At 40.3% G+C, this 13,304-nt stretch overlaps 1 protein-coding gene across 4 annotated transcripts in view; it reads right to left on the bottom strand.

Annotated features, from left to right (window-relative positions):
• Nucleotides 1–13,304, bottom strand: part of CDH6 (cadherin 6) — a 118,338-nt gene that overhangs the window by 92,817 nt on the left and 12,217 nt on the right. The window contains exon 1 of one of the 4 annotated variants that reach the window (XM_032470520.1): nt 8,196–9,632. The exons of the other annotated variants lie outside the window; for them this stretch is intronic. The gene's annotated coding sequence lies outside the window, so the exon portion shown is untranslated. Of the gene's footprint in view, nt 1–8,195; nt 9,633–13,304 lie in introns of those variants that run through there. 4 annotated transcript variants of the gene reach the window in all.

The following is a 13,304-nucleotide window of genomic DNA, read 5'->3' as shown; positions in this document are numbered from 1 at the left end:
TAAGTTTAAAATAGTAATGTTATAAAAAGATATTGCAAGTATATTTCAAGTTAGTAGTTCCACAATTATAAATGCTTTGCAATTTCAAATGTATTATAATAATAATATTATTTAGAAATTTGGTTATAAAAATGAAATAAAATAAACTTAAAATCTTTAATGATAATGGAAAAAACAAGTGCCTCCTCTGTTTAAGCAAAGAAACTTCCACATGCCTAATTCCAGTACCATCTATCCTTACGCTCAATTTATATCTGTATTTAAGCTAAATATATCTTAAGGCTTTTTCTACTTTCAAAAACTGGTTTAAATTTTTGGAGAGTGATTAGATCTATCTAAATAGCAGAATAGGAAGCCATGTCCTAAATCCAAAGTTACTTAAAATATTAATAGAAGGAAAACTATGCTTCGGACTGGGATTTGTTTACTTGCTGCTGGGAACTTGATATTGTAACCTGTGTATACCCTCTGGTTAAGCTGAGTAGTGTTCAAACTCCACATCTTTTACCCTTTCCTTGTTACCTTCCCACCTAAAGACCCGGTTCTTTGAAGTGAGGGAGGGTGTCTTATTGATCACAACATCTCAGTGTCTGGCATGGTATCTGAGCCAGGCTCTTATTAAGATGCTCAATTAATAGTCCTGAAAAAACTGATTCACTCAATTCATTTGTGAGTGTTCAGTTATTTATTTAGAAAAATCTAGACTCAGTTTCTCAAACTGTAGATTGTGACCCATTAGCTGGTCCAGAAACCAAATTAGTAAGTCTGAAGAGAATTTAAAAATAATTAAATGGAATAGTATATCATAGAACAGACAGCTTTGCATGTAGTAAATTTCTTTTTTTTGATGAAGCTTTTAGGTTATAAACATATGTGAATATGTACATTCGGTTGTGATGTAAAATGTATTTCTTACTGTGTGTTGTTTTTGCATTCAAAAAGTTGGTCTAGGTTTTAAAGTTAAAAAGATTATTTTTTTAAAAAAGGATCCAAATTTATGAAAATTATGCCTAATAGTAGGAGACAGACAGGGACTATATGGGAAGATTGAGGCCATGTTGACTATTCAACACACAGAACATAGAAATAAAACAGATTCCATTTCATTTAACAAGTATATACTGTGCACTTATAAATGCCCTTGATTAAATACTGTGAGGAATATAAAAATACCTAAGAGAAGGTCCCTCTGCTCAAAGAGCATGAGAATACCCAGCAAGAAGAACTATGTGTATCCAGTCCAGCTATAGCCTTACAATCAGGAAAAGGTTATGGAATTTTTTTTTATCCTCTTCTCTACTACTATTTCCAAATTTCATAACTCAGGCTCTTAGTACTACACTTCAAATAAATTATAAGTTAATCAGCATTTGTGGGCTAGCCTAGGAATCAAACTGTCATTTATTATTTGGTTCTCATGGACAACTAAGTTTTAAATGCATTTTTTGTATAAAACCTTGTTCCTAAGTTGGAGGTTGCTCACACACACACACACACACACACACACAATTCTTTTTTCTTTTTTTTTGGTAATAGGGCTTGCTGTATTAGAGCAGGAGATGGCAGACTTTTTCTCTAAGGAGTCAGAAAGTGAAGATTTTAGGCTTTGTGGCCACATGATCTCTGTTGCAGCTACTCAGCTCTGCTGTTGTAGTGTGAAAACAGCCATAGATAATACATGAATGATTTGTTACAATAAAATTATATTTATGGGCACTGAAATTTGAATTTTATATAATTATCATTGAATACTAATCTTTTAATTTTTTTCCCAGCCATTTAAAAATGTGAAAACCATTCTTAGCTTGCAGGCCATACAAAAACAGGCAGTGGCTGGATTTGGCCTGAGAGCCTTAGATTGCTGACTCCTGTATTAAAAGCAACAATGGATTTTTGTCCCAAGAGATTTACTGAAATGGTTTTGTGCAACTGAATCAAGAAAATAAGCTTTAGATTGCAAACAAATTTCTTAAGCCCAGAAACTGTCTCATTTATTTTTTTTAAACCTCAACTTCTCAAAAAAAAAGTCAGATATAAGTTATAAAAATGTATTGAAAGTGCGTAAATGAATTATTTAAGTAATACAGTAGGCTGCTTGGTAGAATTTGCAAACATGTAAGACCTCTTTATACTTCTGGTGTAGGGGGCATAGGTTTTGAAAAAAATCAAAAAGCTTTCTTCTCTTCACAATGGTAACTATGTTTTACAGTACAGCCATTGTCAGGAAAAACAGGTTTTAGGTCATCTTGTCTCCTGGTTCCCATGTGGAGCTTTTCCCTTGACTGTCAAATCTGATGATACAGGTTTGATTTTATGAAGGGAGCTGGCTGGTTTCCATGTGTGTGTGTATGTGTGTGTGTGTGTGTGTGTGTGTGTGTGAGTGCGTGACTGGAGGATCCAGGAGTCATGTTTTTACTTGTACAGAATAATCATCAATCAATATCATCATCATCAAATAATACTATTAATCAAAATGGCCAAGATTTATTGAGTACCTATTGTGAGCCAAGAACCATGTGATGGCCTTACAACGCATCTCATTTAGTCCTCACAATAATTTCAAGAAGTAGGATATTGAATGAAAATGATAGGGATTGAATGATTTATTCAAGGTCACATGGATGGTGGGAATCCACATAAGACTGACTCCTAAACTTAGTCACGCCTGAATCCGCTTATTTGTGGCAGCGCTCTTTAGTTTAGACCTGGAAACTTGAAAGTCTGTTTTGGAATGAGTAATGAGTCTCCTGCACACCATCTGTAGAATTCTCAATTTACCTAACTTTATTAGAGTTAAATTTGATTGGGCTACATCTTCAAAGCACTGATTTGCTCTAATCAGCATTATTTTACATGGTGGAACCGAACTGGGCCCAAGCTATTTGGTTTTACATTTTCTATTGCCTAAATAGTGACACTTCCCCCAAATTTACCAATTTCACTGCATTCTTGATGGCATGTTTTCACTAACAAAGTTAAATGTTTTAACTTATTTCAGGGATATTGAAGAATGGGTTGAATAATACTCATACCTGCAACGATTTATTATATATAGCTCAATAAAGGTAATATCTAATTCTATGTGATATTGTATTTAAAGGATTTAAAAATTCATTAAATATTTGCAATGAAAAAGTAAAGTATCATGTAAACCATCACTAACTAGTTGATTGGTGCTTACCAAAGGGCTTTTCTTGTAATTATAGTTAAAATATATTAAAGTTAGTGATAGATATCATTCTAGGGAATATTCAGAGAGAATTATAGTAGAGAGGAATTTATAGGTCTCATTTTTGCCAATTTTATCCAAAATTGGGTAAAATATCTTCTCAGCAGCAGTACTGTAATTTCAGTTGTAGCAACTAGATAGAAAACAATTAAATCTAATCACTGTTATATGTGTGACTTGATCCATTTCCATTGGATTTCAGGAATGAGCTAATATGAATTGCAATGTTTTTTACATCAAAGTTTCAAACTTTTTTATGCTAGACATTTTGAAAGTAGCAAGAGGAAAGTCATAGTATAAAATCATTCAAAATTGTCAGTTTATATGAGTTTCCAAAACTTTACTAGGATATGCTCACATTTTTCATTAATTTCAGGTCAAGATTTATCTGCAATCAGTAAATAAAGGCTTACAGAAATGTAGTTCCATTGCCAAACGCCTTAGCTTCAAATGTGATTTTCTCCCAAAGTGATTTCTTTTAGATACAATGCAATTTCTTTCTGATCCTGGGCATATGGGCCTATGCTAATATGAAATGGTGTCTTAGAAAGGTTATTTTGTTTTCTGCAGAGAGCAGTCATCTTTTGACCTATATTCAATATGTGACACAGATCTGGTTGTGCAACAACCATTAGCCTCACCCGAAATCCCTAGTTGGAGGTCAGGGCTCAGGTCAGGGACCATTACTCTTGGGTGTCAGAGCTAAACTTAATTAATGCCTTTAAAAATATATGGATGATATTTTGTTCCCCTTAAGATGCATGAAAATGGCCTGCAGGATTTAATCCTGAAAAACATCAAAAACAAGAATGACTTGGTTGTTTGATATGCCCCTGTGACCTCTTTCTGAAATCATCAGCACTGCCCAGTGCGTTTGGCTTTTTCCTGGCCTGCTGTGCTGTCCAGTTTCTGTTGTTGTTGTTATTTTGCTTTTTGTTAAGGTACAGATTCCTTCCGTGCACCTTTCTGGCCCTCAAGGCACCCTCTAGGAAGCCATCATCTTTTGAAGACGGGCCCTCCCCTTTCACGCTGCTGCAGAACCCAGGAAGGCCACGGGGTGGAGAGTTACAAAGAGAAGGGCTTGGGCTCACAGTTTGGAGGAACAATGGTGGTTTCTACGGTGCCAATGGGCAGAGAGGGGAACACTTCTTGTGAGCTGGTCTGAAATGTTTAGCAATCATTTTCCAATGAGAATTGGCAGTTGCCTGCTGGGACGAAATGTTATGTCAGCAAAGGTGTCAAGAGAACAAGAGAGGTTTCTGAAGAAAGTAACTGGCAGATCAGATAGGGCTGGGGAAACAGAGAGGTGCTGGGGAGGGCAAGAGGAAGAGGGCAAGGTGCTATCTAGCAGATAGCTTTAAAAGTAATTTTTATCCAGCATTATTTAAGAGCCTTTCAGAAAGCAGATCCCCCTTTCCCAGAGGCATCTGCCAACTGACAGTACAACAGGAAAAGAGGAAACTACTTCCGAAAAGCCTTTTTAAAAAAGACTTTTAGAGGCTGTTAAAAAGACATACAATCACATTCTGCTTAAACCTGTTTAAGCAGCAGTTTACTGCTCAGGCTGGGCTTCCTCTACTTAACAGTCTGTTGTTTTCCGTTACCCACCATCCCACCACCCACTCTCCAGAGCCCTTCACCCAACAGCTTAGCAGCAGCTCTGTTTTCTGGCTGAGCTCCACACAGGATGGAGACACCAATATCTAGTTCTCTTGTGTGTGGTCTGGAGATGTAGTTTTCATTTTAGCCCTTTCATTCTTGCAGTAAACGGTACACTGCTTCACCTCTGAATGTCTGAGATTTGTATTGCTTGGGAGATTCTCCAATGGGTGTATTGCAGCCTTCCTTCTGTGCTTTCATTGTTTGGGTTCTAATGTCCTTTCCTATCATCCATTATCCAGCCGGTGAAGTAGCTTGCATCTGTGCTTTCTGATTTGAGGAAAATGCATTGTGTTCCCTACCAGTCCTTTTTGAGAATTTGCCTGGAGATGTAAAGTTTTCAGTGAAGGAAACAAGCATTATGCTCATCATTGTATCTGCTGTCACTAGCATATAGTAGGCAAGCCATAAATACTCACTGAAAATAGGAATGAACAAATAAATGATTGTGAATATGAATGGATGAATGGCCATCAGAAGAACAGTAGTTGGGAACAGCAAAGGGAGGTGTTCAGGGGCACATAGTTGGGCTATAAAAACACCTTCAACCAGCCTTTTATTTAAACATCAAAGTAAACTTTGTATGAAAGAGGTTCATGCACATATATGCAGCCCTAGGGGACAGCAAGCTTAAGCCCGCTGGCTTCCAGTACCAGCCTTGATTTTTTTAGAATTGTAACTCATTCCCCCCATTTTTTAATATGCAAATACTTTTTAGGGGAATGTTTTTCCTGAAAGCAGAGTTTTGGAGCAGCAAAGAGAGAAAGAAGGAGAACCGATACAAGAAAGCGTTCTCAAGGTGGCCACCACTGCATGGGATCTTCCCAGAAACCCTCTGAAACGCATCTCAGGACCATCTCTCCTGAGGAAGAAAGGGAGAAACACTTCTCCATAGGCTCCCACCACTGATTTGTCAAAGGTTCACCTCCTGGAACAAATTGCCCGTACTCCTGTGTTGTATACAGTGTAGCAGACAACAGGTTCCTGTGGTGTCTCACTCTGTGGCATCAACACAGAAGCCCCAGGGCAGAAGGGAAGGTGTGCATTTCCAAGAATTGGGTCAGAATTTGTGCAGAATTGGTTGTCATGGCAGTGGCAGGAATGAGAGTCAGAGGAAGTAAGGAGATCTGAAATGGTGCAGGAGCGGTATCTGATACAATCCCCAAAACTAATATACCACCTGTAGTCACTCACAGTTTTTAGGGAAAAAATGTGAAACCACTTAAATCTGAATTAATAATTTGAAAACTAGAATAAGCATTGTGTTTAATAATATAAGTTGAGCATACCGCTAGTAATACCATATCACAGAGTTCGAGAAATAGAGAATTAGACTCATCTGGCTCTGTGTGTCTCTGTGTGTCTTATTTTTGATGAACAGATTGTTTTCAGGAGATCTTAAAATTGGAGACCTGCCAGGAGAGACCTGCAGTTCCAACGGTTTTCTCCATTCATGTTAGGGGAATGACTGCGAAGGAATTGACCTGGGCTTGGTGTAGCGCTACCTGAATTAGATTTCTGGGAAATCTAATGCCAGCTACAGAAGTGCCCCAACTGAGGAATTTAGGGATGAACCAGAGCCTCAGAGAAAAAGCATGTTAGCTGAAGTTGTACCAATATCAGGGGTGGAGTACGTACACATTAATCTTTCATGATCTACCAGAGAAAGCCTCAATCTTTTTGCTTGCACGTCAAAATAATACTGAAAAAAAATCTATGTATTTCTTCATATTAATAGTTAAAAACATTTTACTATCAGCTTAAGCTGTTTTAAAGAACGTAATTTCTGGCCAATTGTAAATATTAACACTAAAACAAGCTATCAAATCACTCTGAAAATTTTCCGATGGAATCTTAATACAATAGCAATTCAATGGCCACAATACCTCAACTAAAAATATGGGGATGAGATCATTTTCATAGTCAGAAATCTTATGCCATTCCTTTTGTTTATGAACTCATTTCGATTCAACTTTCCTCACATATTTTAATCTAAGGTAATTTTTATGCTTGATTGTCTTATACTGATCACATATACTCTGCAAAAATTATGTACATGAAATGAAATTTGGAATTAACATTTTCTGTAAGTCTCTAAGTAATACTAATTTTGTTCTGAATAGATTTAACTTTATTATTATTCTTATAACACAAAGCAACTTAATTGCAAATTTTTATAGTTGTATAATTTTATTTATAAACATAAAAGTAAACCTTATATGGAAAAGGATCATGCACATATATGCAGCCCTATGGGACTTGCAAGCATAAGACCCGCTGGCCTCCAGTGCCAGGCGACCCCTGGGTAGCAGTCACAGAAATCAGAGCTCCAGATGAGGGTATGTATAAGCCCTGTCTGGAAGATACCCCTGAGCTGCAGGGAGGCAGAGGTCAAGTGCAGATGGCGTGTACTGGCCTTCCATCCCTAAGAGCGCATCAGTTCCCTGAGAGCAGGGCCCTAGGCCTCTAGTTCTGGGCCAGATCTGAAACCTGCCCCTCAAGCCCAATCTCCAGGCCAAGCAAATGAGCCTCTTTCTCAGAAGACGGAGGTGCAGGGAGAGGTATGGGAGAGGAGGCGGTGGGGGTGGGGCAAAAGGTTGAGGGAGGGGGAGGGTTGAGGAAGGGGAGGAAGGGGAGAAAGGGGGTGGGGGCACGCGTGTGTGGACCATCCCACTGCGCAGTGTCCAGGTTGGGGGCCAGTAACTGTCTCCTCCCGCCGGACCCAGGAACGCAAGCCCCCGGCCACCAAAGCCAGGAAACCGGGGCGTGTCCCAGCCTCGCACACTGGGGCACCAGGCGCCCGTCTAGGGTCCCTTCTAGGAGACACGGCGCTTGGGACGCGGAGGAGGGCGAGCGCCTAGATGAGAAGATGGCGCCCCCAGCTGGGGCGCGGCAGAGAGAGCTCGGAGGTGTGCCCGGAGGCCCCCTCTGGGGAAGCGCCCCGACAGCCCCACGTGTGAGCCAGCCGGCCGCCGGCGCCTCAGGCCCAAGCCAAGCTGCGAGAAGACGCGCGTCTCCCGCCCGAGGCCCTCGCCTCGCGGAGGCCAGCGCCGCGCCTGCGGCAGGTGAGTCCGCGCGCGCGCCGCCAGCCCTTTGGGAGCGCTTCCTCCCCTAGCTCAGCCCCCTGGGTCTGCTGCACTGGAGCCCGGGGGTTTTCAAAGGTGTTTTGGGGGCTCCCCTCAGGCGCAGGTGCGAGGTGGGGCTCACACCCTTCCCTCCTCAGGGAGAGGCTCGGGTTGCGCGCTCCCGCCCCGCTGCGGCGCGGGGGGCTGGCATTCCTAGCGGGATGGGTCCCCGCCTCTCCTACCTGCCTCCGGGTGGGCCTTCTCGCCAGGAGCTGCTCAGCCAGCTTTGAGGTTTTCTTCCGAGGAATCCCTCCACACGTAGGTGGATTCACTGCGTCCGTGGGCGGAGGTGAGGTCGGGGCCCTCTGGCGTCGCCATCTTGGCGCAGAACCTCAGGCCCCCCGTTGTGTTGGAGGTGTTTCGGTGTTTCGGTGGCGGAGCTGGCTTGCGTGCGTGCGTGTGTGTTCTCACACCAGTGCCGCGTGTTTCCGATGCCACAGTTGTGATCTCTTGCGTTTTTCCTGCGCGCACTACCACATGCACAGGGCAGGCTGGCCGTCAGGTTAGAATGAGATCCACAAGCCAAGACAACGCCGTGCTGAACAGAACTCGCATCTACCATTTTTAGTTCATTCTGGCTGCAGTTCACACCTTTGCAAGCCCCCCCCCCCCATCTCCGGTTGCAGATTTTCTGGGGAACTGTGTTGAATTTAAGCCACATTTGGCACATGCACTGTGTCAGCCCAAACACGTTTCCGTGAGTAGAATTATGGGCATGCTGCCCCCAGTGACACATTACATTGGTGACATAAAAAATGTGATGCTTCGTCCCAATTAGTGAAATTAAAAAAAAAAAAAACTAGCAGCAGGTTAAAAATACCCAAGACCCTCAAGCTGATGGAAAATTTGGAAGAAATGATGATAACAACAACAGCAGCAGGAAAAAAAAAACACCTAACAGTTTTGAGGTGCATCCTACATGCTTGGCATTGTCTTAGTTGCTCCTCACAACACGCTTTTGAAGTTGAAACTACCATTATCATTTTATAGGCGAGAACTGCACTAAGAGTAACATCCAACAGGGTCACCTGCCCACTGGGAAGGTTTTGTACATACACAGTTGGCCTGGGACTGCCATTGTCATTCAGGAGTAGGACATTTTAAGAGCTCAGTGATAAAGAAGCCCCCTTTCCTCAAAATTTCACATATAACTCATCTTCTAATTAAAGTTGAAGCTTTTATGGTCATGGCTCCTTAATTCTGTCCCTAAATTGCTAGGCAAAAAAAAGACATTCTTGTCATAGTTAAGCTTTGGCGAAGTGAATTCACACTGTGGCAAGGTCAGTTCTGAAGGAATACAAATAAGACGAGGAAAAAAAAATGTAAGATTTTCGACTCTAACTTTATTACAGGATGTTTCTGTAACATCCTGTTGTGTGGCATACATCACGTCCACATAAAGGCATTTGTTTAAAAAAGAAAAGCAACCCCCAAACCCTCACTTTTGCCTTAAATTACCCAGATAGCAGGGCCAGCACTCTGTTTTCATTTTTGTATTTTATAATTATTCCACATACTGTTTTGACTTGGATTTAGATAAACATCTGCATTTCAGCTTAGTTGCCTTTCAAATAAAACCTAAAAGAAGAAAAATTCTTAAAGACAGATTTGGGATATTTTTAGTAAGACAGAGAAAAGAAAATTGTTTTGTGATGCTATTTTTAAATAACACTTTTAAAGGTTTCTTAAAGCTCCAGTGGTTAGGACAGTGCTAAAGGCAAAAATGTTGCTTAAGAAAATACTTCAGAAAATGCTAGAAAAGTTAAAGCCCAGGCCAGGCCCCTCGAGACCAAGGAGAGTGCTCACATGGTAGGATGTCCTTTGAATCTCTTAAGGTTATTTTCTAAATGAGACTATGAGAACAAAATGAAATTATATTTTCCTTCCAGCTAGCTAAGCCTCAACTCCCTAGATGAAAAAAAATGTTTTCTTTTTGGACAGTGATGTATTTCTAGTCAGTCTATTCCCAAAACAAATACACTAGAAACCTCACTTCACACACAGAGTGAAATAAAAGATAGGAACAGAGGTCGTTCAAATGGTTTAGTGTCCTGCTAGCTGCCATTTTGCAGGTAACCCTCACCTGGTGGAAAAGGTCGATTCTGGTCTTACCTATTACTTCTAAAGCTATGCTTTATGAAACCGAATTCCATCCAGTCCATCACTTGCATAACACTTAGGTATTTCACTTGAGAGCAATACTGATTCTCAGGGTTGAAATTGCAGTAGAGAGAGTTAGTTAACTACCTAGCTTCCATTTCTCATCTTTCTCCCTGATAGAATCCTAGTTTTGTCTAGATATCTTTCCTCCTCTGAACATACACACACACACACGAATCAAACCAAGGGAAGCTGATCCCAAGAATAGATCTTTAATCTAAAAAGCCAATTGGCACATGAGACTTCCCAGAAATTAATAATATCTTAAGAGTGGTCATATGTCCTGGACTGGCCCAGTCTGACTGAAGGACACTACCCTTAATCCTTGATTGTGAGAGACATTTATCTCTCTCTTCTGCTAGACAAGAATAAGGAAGAATGTAGGCCTGTCTCAAAGTTGGAGGGAAACCATTGGTTGAATGACATTGATGCTGCAGGTGGCAGGAGGGATAAATAGAAAGATGCTGAGTTTTTGATCATGCCTCTCATCCATGGATCACTTTGAGCCTGCTTTTCTATGAACTGTCTCTTAGGTAAAATGTAATTTTATTTACTTCTTAATCCAGTTTGAAATGGGATTTTTCTCTTACTCATAGCCCCAAACATCCTAATATACAGGCTGAAAATACTTGGTGAGAAAGAGTAAGAAATAATCAGATCTTTAAGATGCTGAACATGAATTACTGTAACTTACTTTTCTGATCGCCTTTCCTCTGTTAATAGGCTTACTTATTGGCTTCCCCTTTACCCCTGCTAGCTTAATCACTCCTGAAAATCCTTTAATTCCCTGCTTATCATTCTAAAATTGAGGATGTGAAGTGTGGGAGAGACTGCCCCTGCACAGTTTAGATGACTTGTGTTAACGCAAGGTTGAAAGTGTCAAGCAAAGGAATGGTGCAGAGTCAGAAAAGCAGTGTTGGGAATCACTTTCCTAACTTTTCTGAACCCCTAGTTCTACTCCGTTTCCTCGGAAGTTGTAATTTCCCATAGTGGTGAGGTGTAATAGACAAATTTGCCAGAATGTACCATAGTACCTTTTCTAATCTAGGAAATCCACTTACATAAAACTAACTTCAATTGATTAGTAAGTTTAAAATTCTCCCTGTACCTTTGGCTTTGGGCTGATGGATATCACATTAAATAGGGAGGTATAAAGAACATTATCCAGACCTCTCCCACTTCATCTCAGACCTCAGAAACATTTGGCGTGCTCAGACAGAGCTGGGCTGAACTGCACCTTTCATTGCCAAATAATATTCATGGAGATCCTATTCCATGCATTGACTGCCACTTAAGGAATGAAACAAGAATACATAATCAGCTGAATTTAATTCAATCTATTTTGTGCAGTCATGTTCAAGGTTACAACAAGGTACGTAGAATCTGGTATTAGACTTCCTGTGGAACCTCAAGAAACATTTCCAGGGTAGGAATTTAGGGGGAAATGATTTTGCTCATAAAAGAAGTACGTAAGAGTGTTCCATAGATTGTTTCATAGATTCCATTTGATGTACTACTGTGGGTGGATAATAAACCGAAAGATAACCAAGGTTTATCATACTAGCCTACACCAAAGAGAGAAAATGTACAGCCTCAGTTTTCACCCTGAACACATAAATAAAAACTCTTAACAATTCTGTGCCTTGGGATAGAGTGACCAAAGAAATTGCAACTTTTACATAAGAAAACATCCCAAATCAAAAATTCAAGTATTGTCTTAGGAGACCCATCAGTTACGTGGTCTGTAACCCTGTTTCAGACATTTGGCCAAAGGCACCAAGGTCATCTTGGGGATGTTACTCTTCTGGTAGGTGCATCCCCTTGGTCTGGACAGTCTAGGATGGCTGGCACTGACCTTTCTTGCTTCTTAAGTGTATTCCTACAATATGTCCAAAGGAAATCAGATTACGAGAAAAGAAAACTAACATTTAGCATGAATGATATAAAAGCACATAACTGTAGTCCAGAAGTTTATAATGAATACTCTCCATTTCTTCTTTCAACAGACATCTGAGGTGTTTTGCCATTTGTCAAAAACAGTGCTAGGCCTTGTTCTCGCGATGCTTACAGTGAGATAGATGAAACCTAGGCAGTCATGTAGAGACTTTTGAAATAATGTGTTTACAGTTGCACTGAGGCTAAGTAAAGTCTCTTTTAGGATCATGCAGTGAGAAATCTAAGCAGGGCAGGGCGGGTGAGTGGAGGTCAGGGAAAGTGTCCTGGAGAAACAGATTCTTGTCCTTTTCCCAGAAAATTCAATGAGATTTGGTCAGTGAGGAGTGAGGACACTGTAGGTGAGCAACCAGGATAGCTGTTTATTGGAACTGAGCTTGAATACATTCAAGCTCTAGGCTTGAATACATTAAACTCTAGGCTTAGCGATGGTAGATCCTAACCAATTTCATGACTGAAACACTCAGTCCTCACAGAATATCTATCTACTCATTGAATAAGTTTCTAAAATGGTAGTTTTTAACAGTCATATTTAATATGGGTTTACCTCTTTTTATTGCACCTCGCTTGATTGCACTTCCCAGATACTGTGTTTCTGCAGTTGGAAGGTTTGTAGCAACCGTGCATCAGGCAAGTCTATCAGTGTATCAGTGCCGTTTTTCCAACATCATTTGCTCACTTTGTGTCTTTGTCACACTTTCGTAATTCCTGCAATATTTCAAACCTTTTGCCAGCAAAAAGATTACAATTTGTGAGCGCTCAGATGGTGGTTAGCATTTTTAGCAATAAAGTATTTTTTAATTAAGATATATACTTTTTTTTAGACATAATGCTATTGTACACTTTAAGTAGAGTATAGTGTAGTGTAAACATACTTTTTACATGCACTGGGCGACCAAGCATCACGTGACTCACTTCTTTGCAGTGGTCTGGAACCAAACCACACAATCTGAGGTATACCTGTATTAAATACATATTGTAACCAACTTGATGTCAATGCATGGTGTTATCCATGGCACCCAACACAATGCCTTGCATGTAAGTATTATTGAATTGAATTGAGTTGAATTGAATTGAATTGAATTGAAATGCCATTGCCTGATCTTAAATTTCAGCTGGTCTTCTTTTGTAAAATGATTTCATGTAGAAACATATTTCTCCTTTATGTTGTACAACAA

This window comes from Camelus ferus, chromosome 3, assembly GCF_009834535.1.
Source record: "Camelus ferus isolate YT-003-E chromosome 3, BCGSAC_Cfer_1.0, whole genome shotgun sequence".
In the NCBI taxonomy this organism is placed as follows: domain Eukaryota; kingdom Metazoa; phylum Chordata; class Mammalia; order Artiodactyla; family Camelidae; genus Camelus; species Camelus ferus.
Note: the sequence above shows the minus strand (reverse complement) of the source record. Positions and strands in the feature narration are given on the sequence as shown.